We start from the raw sequence: 16586 nt of genomic DNA, 5'->3' as shown, positions 1-16586 counted from the left end.
TTAGCCATTGCGGAGTGTTTCGAAATGTTACATGTCGGCTGTTCAGTAGTTTGAAGGTTTAATGGCAATTTTAACGCTGAGTGAGCCGTACGGCATCCATCTAACATTGTGGCCGCTATTCCAGAAGAAGCAATTGCTACCGCAATTTCGGATCTCGCACGTACAGTAGCCAAAACGGATGACATGAGGAATGTCTTCACAGTTCCACCGGGGGCATCTAAAAAAATAAGCTACCGTTGCCATCATCAATTGCATTAATCAGTGTATCATATACTTCCTTCTGCTTAGGATTCAACAGCGGTACATTCGATTGAACTGATTGGATTAGTTCATGAGGATCATATTCACGTTCACATTCCAATTCTTTATTAAATGCGTCATTCATTCCGCGATCTGGCGCTGACATTCCTAACCTAACTAACAAACTGCCGCACATGAGGCATGTTATCTTTGTATTTGTTCCACAGATCACGTGGGATCGATGGGAAGCATGTCGAAATGATGATAGCAAATAATGTGCGTATCTGACTTGGAGATGCAGAAATAATTGCTTCAGCGAGTATCGTTTTCAAGCAAATTCAGCTCTTGACATGCTGCACGAAATGTGGGGCACACTATACCTTCTTCTTCTTCTTCTTTACTGGCGTAGACACCGCTTACGCGATAACAACCGAGTCAACAACAGCGCGCCAATCCTTTCTTCTCTTCACTACGTGGCGCCAATTGGATAATCCAAGCGAGGCCAGGTCCTTCTCCACTTGGTCCTTCCAACGAAGTGGAGGTCTTCCTCTTCCTCTCCTTCCCGCGACGGGTACTGCGTCGAATACTTTCAGAGCTGGAGTGTTCTCATCCATCCGTACAACATGACCTGGCCAGCGTAGTCTTTTAATTCGCTGAACTAAGTCGATGTCGTCGTATATCTCGTACAGCTCATCGTTCCATCGGATGCGGTATTCGCCGTGGCCAACGCGCAAAGGACCATAAATCTTCCGCAGAACCTTTCTCTCGAAAACTCGTAACGTCGACTCATCGGTTGTTGTCATCGTCCAAGCCTCTGCACCATACAGCAGGACGGGAATTACGAGCGACTTATAGAGTTTGGTTTTTGTTCGTTTAGAGAGGACTTTACTTCTCAATTGCCTACTCAGTCCGAAGGAGCACCTGTTGACAAGAGATATCCTGCGTTGGATTTCTAGGCTGACATTGTTGTTGGTGTTAATACTAGTGCCTAGATAGACGAAATTATCTATAACTTCGAAATTATGACTGTCAACAGTGACGTGAGAGCCAAGTCGCGTGTGCGACGACTGTTTGTTTGATGACAGGAGATATTTCGTCTTGCCCTCGTTCACTGCCAGACCCATTTGCGTTGCTTCCTTATTCAGTCTGGAGAAAGCAGAACTAACGGCGCGGGTGTTGAGACCGATGATATCAATATCATCGGCATACGCCAGCAGCTGTACACTCTTATAAAAGATTATACCTGGTCGATTCAGTTCTGCAGCTCTAATAATTTTCTCCAGCAGCAGATTGAAAAAGTCGCACGATAGGGAGTCGCCTTGTCTGAAACCTCGTTTGGTATCGAACGGCTCGGAGAGGTCCTTCCCGATCCTGACGGAGCTTTTCGTGTTGCTCAACGTCAGTTTACACAGCCGTATTAGTTTTGCGGCGATACCAAATTCAGACATCGCGGCATAAAGGCAGCTCCTTTTCGTGCTGTCGAAAGCAGCTTTGAAATCGACGAATAGGTGGTGAGTGTCAATTCTCCTTTCACGGGTCTTTTCCAAGATTTGGCGCATGGTGAATATCTGGTCGGTTGTTGATTTACCAGGTCTGAAGCCACACTGATAAGGTCCAATCAGTTTGTCGACGGTGGGCTTTAATCTTTCTCACAATACGCTCGATAGAACCTTGTACGCGATGTTGAGGAGGCTAATCTCACGGTAGTTGGCGCAGATTGTGGGGTCTCCTTTTTTATGGATTGGGCATAGACTTAAATTCCAATCGTTGGGTATGCTCTCATCCGACCATATTTTGCAAAGAAGCTGATGCATGCTCCTTATCAGTTCTTCACCGCCGTGTTTGAATAGCTCGGCCGGCAATCCGTCGGCCCCTGCCGCTTTGTTGTTCTTCAGGCGGGCAACTGCTATTCGAACTTCGTCATGGCCGGGCAATGGAACGTCTGCTCCATCGTCATCGATTGGGGAATCGGGTTCGCCTTCTCCTGGTGCTATGTGTTCACTGCCATTCAGCAGGCTGGAGAAGTGTTCCCTCCATAATCTAAGTATGCTCTGGGCATCGGTGGCTAGATCACCTTTGCGGGTTCTACAGGAGTATGCTCCGGTTTTGAAACCTTCTGTAAGTCTCCGCATTTCTTCGTAGAATTTTCGAGCATTACCCCTGTCGGCCAGCTTATCAAGCTGTTCATACTCACGAATTTCGGCCTCTTTCTTCTTCTGTCTGTAAATGCGTCTCGCTTCCCTCTTCAACTCTCGGTATCTATCCCATCCCGCACATGTTGTGGACGATCGTAACGTTGCGAGGTAGGCAGCCTGTTTTCTCTCCGCTGCGACACGGCACTGCTCGTCGTACCAGCTGTTCTTTTGCACTTTCCGAAAACCAATGGTTTCGGTTGCAGCTGTACGTAAGAAGTTTGAAATGCCGTCCCACAGTTCCCTTATACCGAGTTGTTGACGAGTGCTCTCAGAGAGCAGGAGTGCAAGCCGAGTGGAAAATTTTTCAGCTGTCTGTTGTGATTGCAGCTTCTCGACGTCGAACCTTCCTTGTGTTTGTTGGCGTGCGTTTTTGCTGCACAGAGGCGGGTGCGAATCTTGGCTGCAACAAGATAGTGGTCCGAGTCGATGTTAGGACCTCGGAGCGCACGCACATCTAAAACACTGGAGACGTGTCTTCCGTCTATCACAACATGATCGATCTGGTTGCTGGTGTTTTGATCCGGAGATAGCCAGGTAGCTTGATGTATCTTCTTATGCTGAAATCTAGTACTACAGATAACCATATTTCGGGCCCCGGCGAAGTCGATCAGCCTCAACCCATTTGGGGATGTTTCCTCGTGGAGGCTGAATTTACCGACTGTAGTGCCAAAGATACCTTCTTTGCCCACCCTGGCGTTGAAGTCGCCAAGCACGATTTTGACATCGTGGCGGGGGCATCTCTCATAAGTGCGCTCCAAGCACTCATAAAAGGCATCTTTGGTCACATAGTCCTTCTCTTTCGTCGGGGCGTGGGCGCAAATCAGCGATATGTTGAACAACCTCGCTTTGATGCGGATTGTGGCTAGACGTTCATTCTCCGGAGTGAATGATAGAAGATTTTTAATGGTACAAATTATATGTCTACCATTGTTATTATTACAGCCGAAGTAAACATTTTTTTTGGTGTCTTTTGAAGACTATGGTGGGTAGGGACTTACCCTTGCCTCAGGAAAAATTGCCCGCGTACGTACGTTCCTCCCCGTCATTATACTTTCGCAACAAAGAGAGTATTATAGTTTTGTTCACATAACGGTTGTTTGTAAGTCCTAAAACTAAAAGAGTCAGATATAGGGTTATATATACCAAAGTGGTCAGGTTGACGAGTAGAGTTGAAATCCGGATGTCTGTCTGTCCGTCCGTCCGTCCATCTGTCTGTCCGTCCGTGCAAGCTGTAACTTGAGTAAAAATTGAGATATCATGATGAAACTTGGTACACGTATTTCTTGGCTCCATAAGAAGGTTAAGTTCGAAGATGGGCAAAATCGGCCCACTGCCACGCCCACAAAATGACTGAAACCGAAAACCTATAAATTGTCATAACTAAGCCATTAATAAAGATATTAAAGTGAAATTTGGCACAAAAAATCGCATTAGGGAGGGGCATATTTCGAAATAATTCTTTTGGAAAAGTGGGCGTGGTCCCGCCCCCTATTAAGTTTTTTGTACATATCTCGGAAACTACTATAGCTATGTCAACCAAACTCTACAGAGTCGTTTCCTTCAAGCATTTCCATATACAGTTCAAAAGTGGAAGAAATCGGATAATAACCACGCTCACCTCCCATACAAAGGTTATGTTGAAAATCACTAAAAGTGCGTTAACCGACTAACAAAAAATGTCAGAAATACTAAATTTTACCGAAGAAATGGCAGAAAGAAGCTGCACCCAGACTTTTTTTTTTAATTAAATATGGGCGTGGCGTCGCCCACTTATGGACCAAAAACCATATCTCAGGAACTACTCCACCGATTTCAATGAAATTCGGTATATAATATTTTCTTAACACCCTGATGACATGTATGAAATCGGTTCACAACCACGCCTAATATATACATTAGGAACCAATGATGATAGCGGAATAAAACTTTACACAAATACGGTATTTGAGCTGAGGTATCCCTTGTGGAAAAATTGTCGTGATCGGACTATAACTTTTCAAGGTCCCTGATATCGAACACGAAGAACTCAGTGCCTAACCTAACCTAACCTAATTTTTCACCGAAAATATCGGTAAATCTCTTAGAATTTAATTCTAATTAATAATAAAAAAATATGTAAATGACAGGTAATGAAATCTCGATTATCACTTTTTCATGCGAGAGTATAAAATGTTCGGTGACAGCCGAACTTAGCCCTTCCTTACTTGTTTTTAAGTTCGAATTGTAGGTTTATATTGAGAACACTCCTTCCTTACGCTAGTTGGCTCTGGACCCTCTTAGGAAGACGAACTCGTCGTAATTTTAAAACATGAAAAAACCACCACCCAAGTCATAGAAAGTCCTTGCCGACATTCATGCCAACCTACTCTAGTTTTAGGGTTCTAACAGACCACTGTCCTATTAATTTCCACGCCGTAAGATTCAGAACTTTTCAGGATGCTTGCCGATGCTGTATGGAAGTATACAAAGTGGAGATAGCTCAATACTGTCTTCTTGATTGTTTCGTGTAAAATTGGGTACAGATGTTCTGTTTTTATGCCTTCACAAAGGACTGCATATAGCAGTCCAAGTGGGGGATGTAGAGCAGGTCACATTCATACTGGTGCATCCTAGGTAACGCTAAATGGCCTGCGAACTTCGCGGCCTTACAACTCCTTGGACGACTTTTTGGCTTCGAAATGGTTTAAAGTAGGAAAACTTTATTTGGATATGGTACAACCCTGGCCTGACTGCCGGCGGCATTCTGGCAATACAATAATGCTCACAATAATGCAGGTATTTTCCCTTCATTATTATTGTTAGTTTATACAAAGAATTATTTTTCACTTTTTAGTTTGATATGCTTTAAAAGCGTGTTTTTTTAGTTTTTCTAAGCTATACAGTGGATCACAGCCAAAATGATGCAGCCATCTGAGAAATTTTAAAGCATGCTTAATAAAAAATAAAAAGCCAAAACTTGTTTGTTTATGAGTGCCAATTATTAGTGGCAGATGTATTTTTTTAAATATTATTTTTAAAACTCACATTTTACATTTATTTCATTTAATAAAAACAAAAAAAACGAATTCAGCCTTGAATTTTACCTCACAGCGAAAATGATGCAATCTCTAAATAAGCAAATGCATAAATAAATAAATAAATTTTTTTTAACAAAACTTAAATTTTCGGTTGATCAATACTTCGTAGGATAACCTTTGTTATCTATGACAGCTTTCATGCGCCTAGGCATCGATTCTACCAATTTGTTTGTGTAGTTTGTGGATATTTTGTTCCATTCAGCTTCCAAAGCAGTGAGCCGTACGGCATCCATCTAACATTATGGCCGCTATTCCAGAAGAAGCAATTGCTACCGCAATTTCGGATCTCGCACGTACAGTAGCCAAAATTAATGGCATGAGGAATGTCTTCCCAGTTTCACGGGGGCATCTAAAAAAATAAGCCGTTGCCATCATCAATTGCATTAATCAGTGTATCATAGACTTCCTTCTGCTTAGGATTCAACAGCGGTACATTCGATTGAACTGATTGGATTAGTTCATGAGGATCATATTCACGTTCACATTCCAATTCTTTATTAAATGCGTCATTCATTCCGCGATCTGGCGCTGGCATTCCTAACCTAACTAACAAACTGCCGCACATGAGGCATGTTATCTTCGTATTTGTTCCACAGATCACGTGGGTTCGATGGGAAGCATGTCGAAATGATGATAGCAAATAATGTGCGTATCTGACTTGGAGATTCAGAAATATTTGCTCAGCGAGTATCGTTTTCAAGCAAATTCAGCTCTTGACATGCTGCACGAAATGTGGGGCACAATATACCATTAACAGTAAATACGACCAAGAGCATCAGTAGAACGTATGTCTGAATGACCAGGAACTGCATCGCCTTGCTTACGACGCTGAAATTTTTTCGATGTAACGTTCCAAGTGTAATAACGTAGCATTTCTGAGTAAATCAACGTTCGTGCGAACGGATCGCTTTGACAAATCGCAAAGAAGCTGGTCAGTGTTGTAGCTGGAGGTGTTTCGGCACGTTGAGCAGCATTCGACGCTGTGAAATATACTCTCTGACCGTTTTCTAGATGCACAACAATGTACAACAGTGGGATGACGTTGGTGAATAGGGAATGAAAATATACCCCAAATTGCTTCACATATCTACCAACTTGAAAGCGCGTGATTTCATCGTTGATATTGGATGTTTGGATACCAAAAACCGCCATGTCGCTCCCTTTCGTGACATATTTGCAAATGTATTTAATTGACTTGACCGAATTGCAATACTCAACATTACAATGTGCCTTGAATGTTTTGGAAAGAGGTGGCGAATATGGAACAATCCACCTGTTGTCAACTACGAAATCGTTTCCTTTCACTTTAGTTGTGATAGTTCTACCATTGTCATCGGGCGATTGACGCCGATACAATGGATAACCATCGTTGCCTGTAATGGCCTCTGCCGTCAATTTTCGTGAATACCGTTTGGAACACTTGCCGTCGACCATGCACGGTGATTGGCGATTGATAGTACCACACGTTCCATGAATCATATTCGTGATTACAACATCATGCAGGTCTGGATCGGTTTCAGGAGCAGGAATCTCCGCACATATGATGTTATCTATTTGATCTGGCCGAATTCTTTCAACTAACCAAATTAGAATGTGAGCATGCGGTAGGCTTCGTTTTTGCCATTCGAATGAATACATCCAGCATCGAGTAATCCCAAAGACGTGTTGCTTAACAATGTAATTCATTAGTGACCGAATTTTTTGCCTGAAAACACGTGCGGTGATATTGTGTCGATCACTTGATGTTTGTCCGGGAAGCAGCAATTGAATAATTTCCGTCCATTTTGGATTACATGTAAATGTAATGAATAGATCTGGCTGACCATAATGACGAACATATATCATTGGATCTTGTGCATATTCATGCAAATGACGCGGGCTACTTGTGTATGTCGCCGGTAAAGTGGTCAATCGACCAACATTTTCTGAATCTCCTTCTGTGCAAATTGCATCGCGTAAATGAATATACTCGTACTCCTCCGAACGCAATTTAGCTTGATTCAACCGAATGAAATTCAGGCGCTCCAAAATTGCAACAAATAATTGTCACAATTTTCACGAATCATCAAACGATATGCGTAATAATTCATTGAACTAACCTTCTTGGTAGTTTCCTCACCTGAAACAAATACAGTAAAATTTGTATTTTAGAACCCCTAATAGGTTAACGACTCTTACAGCTACTCTCTACTAAATTAGAAATGACAACTTTTTTGGTTACCAAAAGCAAACAGAATAAAATGTAATCAAGTTAAAATGAAAATAATAATATTGATCTTACCATTCAAGGCATTAATCACTTTGATATTAAAGCAGACCTGTTAAATAATGACTATTAATCTTAATCATTGATAATCAAATTAAATTTTTGTTATTTTTGTAATAATTGATTAATTATGATAATCGAACATTTTTATAATAATTAATCGATTAGAATTAAATTTTGTGTTCGATTAATGAGGATTAATAAGGATTTATTTCGTTTTCAAATTTAATCCTAGGATTAATCAAATTAATCAAAATTTCAATATGATTAAAGTTTCTGATTAATTGCGATTAACGAGGATTAATAACAAATTTTGAATATTTCAATATTAATTAAAATTAAAAAATTTTACATTTGTGTTTTTTATAAATTCATCCAAAAAAATTATATATTGATAATTGATAAACTTGTTTTTATTGTTTTTGTTCTTATTAACAAGAGCGAAAAAAACAATTGTTGTTGGTTAATGCATTCATTCATTATTGCTTACACGTGGTATTAAGTTTGTGCAAATAAGTCAGTTTTGCTAATTGTAGGTGCCGTCATACTGTTAATTGTAATAAAGTTAAAGTAGAATTAAAACTTTAAAGTGTAACATGTATCTAAAAGTGAAAATTAAAATTTATATTTATATATTGACGTCTAATATTTGGAAAAAAGTGGTAAATTTCAATCATTTTTATGCCCGCATTGCAGTGTTGTTTTTGTATTATTTATAGAACTTGTGTTTTTCAGTTAATATGGCTGGAGAACAAGATTTATTTGAGGAAAGCGAAATTGACTTCTCTGCTGACGACGATATAGCCGACCCACATTAACCTTCCCAAAAGCCTCAAAAGGAAAGGGAGTTTACTTTGTGAGGTTGCAATTAAGGAGCGGCATTTGGATTCCAACTAGTCTTCATAAATAATTTTTAAGGCTGATTTCTATACCGATTTCGTGAAAGTATGTTTATGTCAGGGTTTCCAAAAAACAACAAACACTTGGAGTTAGTCATTGTGTTTGTTGTTGAAGTATTTGTGTTCAATTTTGTGTTTCTCGATCCTGCTATTATGTGTATGGTTGATAGCTACCGTGTAGTAAAGTTATTGTTTTGTCGTTGGTTTTCCCATAGTGATATGTACATATCGCTCATTTGCTGCAAGACCGGCATAAGTCAAAAAAATCGATTCGCCAGAAAACGCGTTTAAAGTTTTCAACTTACTACAACCTTACACGGTGACTCCAACCTTACACCTCTTCTCAAGCGGAGCATATAAGAGGTATTCATATGAATTTTTCACTCAACATGAAGTATGATATAACGAACAATTCTGCAGCATTAACTCCAAAACCACGTTTTTGAATTATGCCGGTCTTGCAGCAAATGAGCGAACTGATATTTGGTCAGGGAATAAACGTAGTTTTTTTGGTTACACTTGCCATTGGCTGACCAAAGATTTTCAAAGACCATCAGTGGCATTGGCTTGCAGGAGATTCAAGGGTGCTCATACGGCAGACAAAGTTGGGCAGATGATCGCGGAACTTAACAATTTCTTTGACCTTGATAACAAAAACATTGTTATGACCATTACCGACAATGGGTCAAATTTTATTAAAGCTTTTAAAGACCATGGAGTTGACAATTTCCACCAGGAAGAAGACGACAGCGATGACGAACTGTCTTTCCGCGAAAATGAGTTTTTATTGCCAAAACACCATCGATGCTCTAGCCATACGCTGAATTTGCTTGCAACGACCGATTTTTTGAAAATTTTGAAAGCAGATCTGGCTGTTTACGAAAAACACAAAATGGTTAAGTTAATTATTCGTTTAAGACTTGAACACAAAATAACCAAAATAATTTTTTTTTCAGATTTTTGAAAAATGTAATAGCCTTTGGAAGAAGTGGCCAAAGTCATCAGAAGTAGATTGTCGCTTATTTAGGATAAAACTTGGTTGTGCCCGTTGTGACAATGTGGAACTCTTTGTATGATGCCGTTACAAAAATAATACATCATAAGAGTAGGCTTAATATTTTGTGCGAACATTAAGTTTTGCACCTTTTTCATTAAGTGACGTTCAATATTTGAAGTCATACAAGTTGCTGATGACTCCGATTGCACAGCCGTTAGACTTTCTTCAGGGCGAACAAAATGTGAAATTTAGACTCCTTTTACCTGTACTCATTACATTAAGCAACAAATTGCAAAGGCTGAGTAAAAAGGAATTTCACCTAAGCTCAGTCGCTGTAAAAATTAATCTGGCCCGGTGGAGCCAAGTTGAAATTTTTTTTAGTTCATCCCCTTAAGCAAATATTGCCAATCACAGCTGCTGTATTGACTCCAGAATTTTAAATGAAGTGGCTGCCTGTTCTGGAAAGATCCACAACTGGCATAAAACATGGAAATAGTATCCAGAAGGGTAATTCAAGAAATATGTAGATTCGCGGAATCATAAAATCTCGCTATTCAAAATAATTTGAAAAGTAATGATTTGAAACACAGTTCGAGCTTTTTCGATTTGATGATGATGGTAAAATCTAGTACATGTTTTGGAATATTTTTTTTTATATGTATATATTTACATAATTTTTTAGATGACGATAGAGAAGCAAATGCATAAATAAATAAATAGATTTTTTTAACAAAACTTAAATTTTCGGTTGATCAATACTTCGTAGGATAACCTTTGTTATCTATGACAGCTTTCATGCGCCTAGGCATCGATTCTACCAATTGTTTTGTGTAGTTTGTGGATATTTTGTTCCATTCAGCTTCCAAAGCAGTGAGCCGTACGGCATCCATCTAACATTGTGGCCGCTATTCCAGAAGAAGCAATTGCTACCGCATTTTCGGATCTCGCACGTACAGTAGCCAAAATTAATGACATGAGGAATGTCTCCCCAGTTCCACCGGGGGCATCTAAAAAAATAAGCTACCGTTGCCATCATCAATTGCATTAATCAGTGTATCATAGACTTCCTTCTGCTTAGGATTCAACAGCGGTACATTCGATTGAACTGATTGGATTAGTTCATGAGGATCATATTCACGTTCACATTCCAATTCTTTATTAAATGCGTCATTCATTCCGCGATCTGGCGCTGGCATTCCTAACCTAACTAACAAACTGCCGCACATGAGGCATGTTATCTTCGTATTTGTTCCACAGATCACGTGGGTTCGATGGGAAGCATGTCGAAATGATGATAGCAAATAATGTGCGTATCTGACTTGGAGATGCAGAAATATTTGCTTCAGCGAGTATCGTTTTCAAGCAAATTCAGCTCTTGACATGTTGCACGAAATGTGGGGCACAATATACCATTAACAGTAAATACGACCAAGAGCATCAGTAGAACGTATGTCTGAATGACCAGGAACTGCATCGCCTTGCTTACGACGCTGAAATTTTTTCGATGTAACGTTCCAAGTGTAATAACGTAGCATTTCTGAGTAAATCAACGTTCGTGTGAACGGATCGCTTTGACAAATCGCAAAGAAGCTGGTCAGTGTTGTAGCTGGAGGTGTTTCGGCACGTTGAGCAGCATATACTCTCTGACCGTTTTCTAGATGCACAACAATGTACAACAGTAGGATGACGTTGGTGAATAGGGAATGAAAATATACGCCAAATTGCTTCACATATCTACCAACTTGAAAGCGCGTGATTTCATCGTTGATATTGGATGTTTGGATACCAAAAACCGCCATGTCGCTCCCTTTCGTGACATATTTGCAAATGTATTTAATTGACTTGACCGAATTGCAATACTCAACATTACAATGTGCCTTGAATGTTTTGGAAAGAGGTGGCGAATATGGAACAATCCATCTGTTGTCAACTACGAAATCGTTTCCTTTCACTTTAGTTGTGATAGTTCTACCATTATCATCGGGCGATCGACGCCGATACAATGGATAACCATCGTTGCCTGTAATGGTCTCTGCCGTCAATTTTCGTGAATACCGTTTGGAACACTTGCCGTCGACCATGCACGGTGATTGGCGGTTGATAGTACCACACGTTCCATGAATCATATTCGTGATTACAACATCATGCAGGTCTGGATCGGTTTCAGGAGCAGGAATCTCCGCACATATGATGTTATCTATTTGATCTGGCCGAATTCTTTCAACTAACCAAATTAGAATGTGAGCATGCGGTAGGCTTCGTTTTTGCCATTCGAATGAATACATCCAGCATCGAGTAATCCCAAAGACGGGTTGCTTAACAATGTAATTCATTAGTGACCGAATTTTTTGCCTGAAAACACGTGCGGTGATGTCGTGTCGATCACTTGATGTTTGTCCGGGAAGCAGCAATTGAATAATTTCCGTCCATTTTGGATTACATGTAAATAGATCTGGCCGACCATAATGACGAACATATATCATTGGATCTAGTGCATATTCATGCAAATGACGCGGGCTACTTGTGTATGTCGCCGGTAAAGTGGTCAATCGACCAACATTTTCTGAATCTCCTTCTGTGCAAATTGCATCGCGTAAATGAATATACTCCTCCGAACGCAATTTAGCTTGATTCAACCGAATGAAATTCAGGCGCTCCAAAATTGCAACAAATAATTGTCACAATTTTCACGAATCATCAAACGAATGCGTAATAATTCATTGAACTAACCTTCTTGGTAGTTTCCTCACCTGAAACAAATACAGTAAAATTTGTATTTTAGAACCCCTAATAGGTTAACGACTCTTACAGCTACTCTCTACTAAATTAGAAATGACAACTTTTTTGGTTACCAAAAGCAAACAGAATAAAATGTAATCAAGTTAAAATGAAAATAATAATATTGATCTTACCATTCAAGGCATTAATCACTTTGATATTAAAGCAGACCTGTTAAATAATGACTATTAATCTTAATCATTGATAATCAAATTAAATTTTTGTTATTTTTGTAATAATTGATTAATTATGCTAATCGAACATTTTTATAATAATTAATCGATTAGATTTAAATTTTGTGTTCGATTAATGAGGATTAATGAGGATTTATTTCGTTTTCAAATTTAATCCTAGGATTAATCAAATTAATCAAAATTTCAATTTGATTAAAGTTTCTGATTAATTGCGATTAACGAGGATTAATAACAAATTTTGAATATTTTAATATTAATTAAAATTAAAAAATTTTACATTTGTGTTTTTTTATAAATTCATCCAAAAAAATTATATATTGATAATTGATAAACTTGTTTTTATTGTTTTTGTTCTTATTAACAAGAGCGAAAAAAACAATTGTTGTTGGTTAATGCATTCATTCATTATTGCTTACACGTTTGTACAAATAAGTCAGTTTTGCTAATTGTAGGTACCGTCATAGTGTTAATTGTAATAAAGTTAAAGTAGAATTAAAACTTTAAAGTATAACATGTATCTAAAAGTGAAAAATAAAATTTATATTTATATATTGACGTCTAATATTTGGAAAAAGTGGTAAATTTCAATCATTTTTATGCCCGCATTGCAGTGTTGTTTTTGTATTATTTATAGAACTTGTGTTTTTCAGTTAATATGGCTGGAGAACAAGATTTATTTGAGGAAAGCGAAATTGACTTCTCTGCTGACGACGATATAGCCGACCCACATTAACCTTCCCAAAAGCCTCAAAAAGGAAAGGGAGTTTACTTTGTGAGGTTGCAATTAAGGAGCGGCATTTGGATTCCAACTAGTCTTCATAAATAATTTTTAAGGCTGATTTCTATACCGATTTCGTGAAAGTATGTTTATGTCAGGGTTTCCAAAAAACAACAAACACTTGGAGTTAGTCATTGTGTTTGTTGTTGAAGTATTTGTGTTCAATTTTGTGTTTCTCGATCCTGCTATTATGTGTATGGTTGATAGCTACCGTGTAGTAAAGTTATTGTTTTGTCGTTGGTTTTCCCATAGTGATATGTACATATCGCTCATTTGCTGCAAGACCGGCATAAGTCAAAAAAATCGATTCGCCAGAAAACGCGTTTAAAGTTTTCAACTTACTACAACCTTACACGGTGACTCCAACCTTACACCTCTTCTCAAGCGGAGCATATAAGAGGTATTCATATGAATTTTTCACTCAACATGAAGTATGATATAACGAACAATTCTGCAGCATTAACTCCAAAACCACGTTTTTTGAATTATGCCGGTCTTGCAGCAAATGAGCGAACTGATATTTGGTCAGGGAATAAACGTAGTTTTTTTGGTTACACTTGCCATTGGCTGACCAAAGATTTTCAAAGACCATCAGTGGCATTGGCTTGCAGGAGATTCAAGGGTGCTCATACGGCAGACAAAGTTGGGCAGATGATCGCGGAACTTAACAATTTCTTTGACCTTGATAACAAAAACATTGTTATGACCATTACCGACAATGGGTCAAATTTTATTAAAGCTTTTAAAGACCATGGAGTTGACAATTTCCACCAGGAAGAAGACGACAGCGATGACGAACTGTCTTTCCGCGAAAATGAGTTTTTATTGCCAAAACACCATCGATGCTCTAGCCATACGCTGAATTTGCTTGCAACGACCGATTTTTTGAAAATTTTGAAAGCAGATCTGGCTGTTTACGAAAAACACAAAATGGTTAAGTTAATTATTCGTTTAAGACTTGAACACAAAATAACCAAAATAATTTTTTTTTCAGATTTTTGAAAAATGTAATAGCCTTTGGAAGAAGTGGCCAAAGTCATCAGAAGTAGATTGTCGCTTATTTAGGATAAAACTTGGTTGTGCCCGTTGTGACAATGTGGAACTCTTTGTATGATGCCGTTACAAAAATAATACATCATAAGAGTAGGCTTAATATTTTGTGCGAACAATTAAGTTTTGCACCTTTTTCATTAAGTGACGTTCAATATTTGAAGTCATACAAGTTGCTGATGACTCCGATTGCACAGCCGTTAGACTTTCTTCAGGGCGAACAAAATGTGAAATTTAGACTCCTTTTACCTGTACTCATTACATTAAGCAACAAATTGCAAAGGCTGAGTAAAAAGGAATTTCACCTAAGCTCAGTCGCTGTAAAAATTAATCTGGCCCTGTGGAGCCAATTTGAAATTTTTTTTAGTTCATCCCCTGAAGCAAATATTGCAATCACAGCTGCTGTATTGACTCCAGAATTTTAAATGAAGTGGCTGCCTGTTCTGGAAAGATCCACAACTGGCATAAACATGGAAATAGTATCCAGAAGGGTAATTCAAGAAATATGTAGATTCGCGGAATCATCAAATCTCGCTATTCAAAATAATTTGAAAAGTAATGATTTGAAACACAGTTCGAGCTTTTTCGATTTTGATGATGATGGTAAAATCTAGTACATGTTTTGGAATATTTTTTTTTATATGTATATATTTACATAATTTTTTAGATGACGATAGAGCAATGGAATAATATGGAAACAGACCAAATTGATGTAGAACGCGTGGTTTCTGATCAATTTTACGCGTACGTCAGTGATGTTTCTGACGGACCAGATGTTTGGGAGAGATGTCCCTTGTTAAAGCAAGCATCAATATTTTTCAATACACCTCTAACTTCGTCAGCACCGGTAGAAAGACTGTTCTTCTTTGCCGGAATAGTAAATACTCCACGCCGTGGATCTTTGAAAGGTAATTTCTTCGAAAAGTTGGTCTTACTCAAAGCCAATGCAAAATTTAATAATTAATTGTTATTATTATTAATTTTATTTATTAAGTTTATGCATATTAAATGTTGAAATATTTAAAATTTGTTATTAATCCTCGTTAATCGCAGTTAATCAGAAACTTTAATCAAATTGAAATTTTGATTAATTTTATTAATCCTAGGATTAAATTTGAAAACGAAATAAATCCTCATTAATCGAACACAAAATTTAATCGTAATCGATCAATTATTATAAAAATGTTCGATTATCATAATTAATCAATTAAATTAATAGAGCAGTTTAATATAATTAATTTTTAATTTTAATCCAGATTTAACAGGTCTGTATTAAAGTGATATCCATCGTTTCCTTGCCAAAACATCAGCGGGTATTGTAACGCGTCATATGAACGGTGTGTTTCACATACTCTTTGTAGTTGCCCAGTATTGCGTCGTGTAAGTACAATATCACGTGTTTCCAAGTTTTCACCAACAATCAGGATTGCCACTTCATCGATTGTTGGAGCATTAAATGTGCGTTCATGTGTTCCAGCTGGTCTTTTATCTGCTCTGATCACAACCTTAAAGTCATCAGTTGGCATGCGCTCTAAAGCAGTCTTGAACAGCTTGACCAATGCATGATGTTCATGAAGCATTTGCTGCAGATCTTGGAGAATTGCTCTTTTCGTAGCTGTGTTGACGCCGGTCAAGTTGTTCTTCCATATTGCCCATGAAATATATTTGCAAGAATTTATGCTGTTCATCAATTGGCTGTAATGATCCAATGCGATGGAAAATCTGGCCTTGAATCTGTACAGTCAAAGCCATAGTTATAAAACTTACTTTACAAACACTTTTTTTTTCAAATATTAACATCCCAGTTTATTTTCAGAGAAAAATACAGAAATCTAACAAACTACATTCCAGACTTTTTTTTCAATAGAAAATATTGGTTTTAACGTAAATTACCTTAAATCTTGGATTACATCCGTGTTCTTCGATAATTTCCGTTAGAAAATGTCGTGATTCTTGTGTTTCTCCATAAAGCAGGGAGCGCAATGGCTCTGGTGGCGGGACCAATAATGGCAATTTCACTTTACCACTAAAGCAGCACAAACCAGACGTTTCACCAGCAAACTTCAATGCGCCACAATACTGGCAAACAACGTCCATTTGACCAATGCAAAC

The 16586-nt window shown here is 38.2% G+C and overlaps 1 pseudogene; it reads right to left on the bottom strand.

The window, feature by feature from the left end:
- LOC125778252 (uncharacterized) overlaps positions 1-16054 on the bottom strand; it is a 31371-nt pseudogene extending 15317 nt beyond the window's left edge.
- Between the last annotated feature and the right edge of the window lie 532 nt (positions 16055-16586).

This window comes from Bactrocera dorsalis, chromosome 4 (genome assembly GCF_023373825.1).
Source record: "Bactrocera dorsalis isolate Fly_Bdor chromosome 4, ASM2337382v1, whole genome shotgun sequence".
In the NCBI taxonomy this organism is placed as follows: Eukaryota; Metazoa; Arthropoda; class Insecta; order Diptera; family Tephritidae; genus Bactrocera; species Bactrocera dorsalis.
This window is presented reverse-complemented; position numbering and strand designations above follow the sequence as displayed.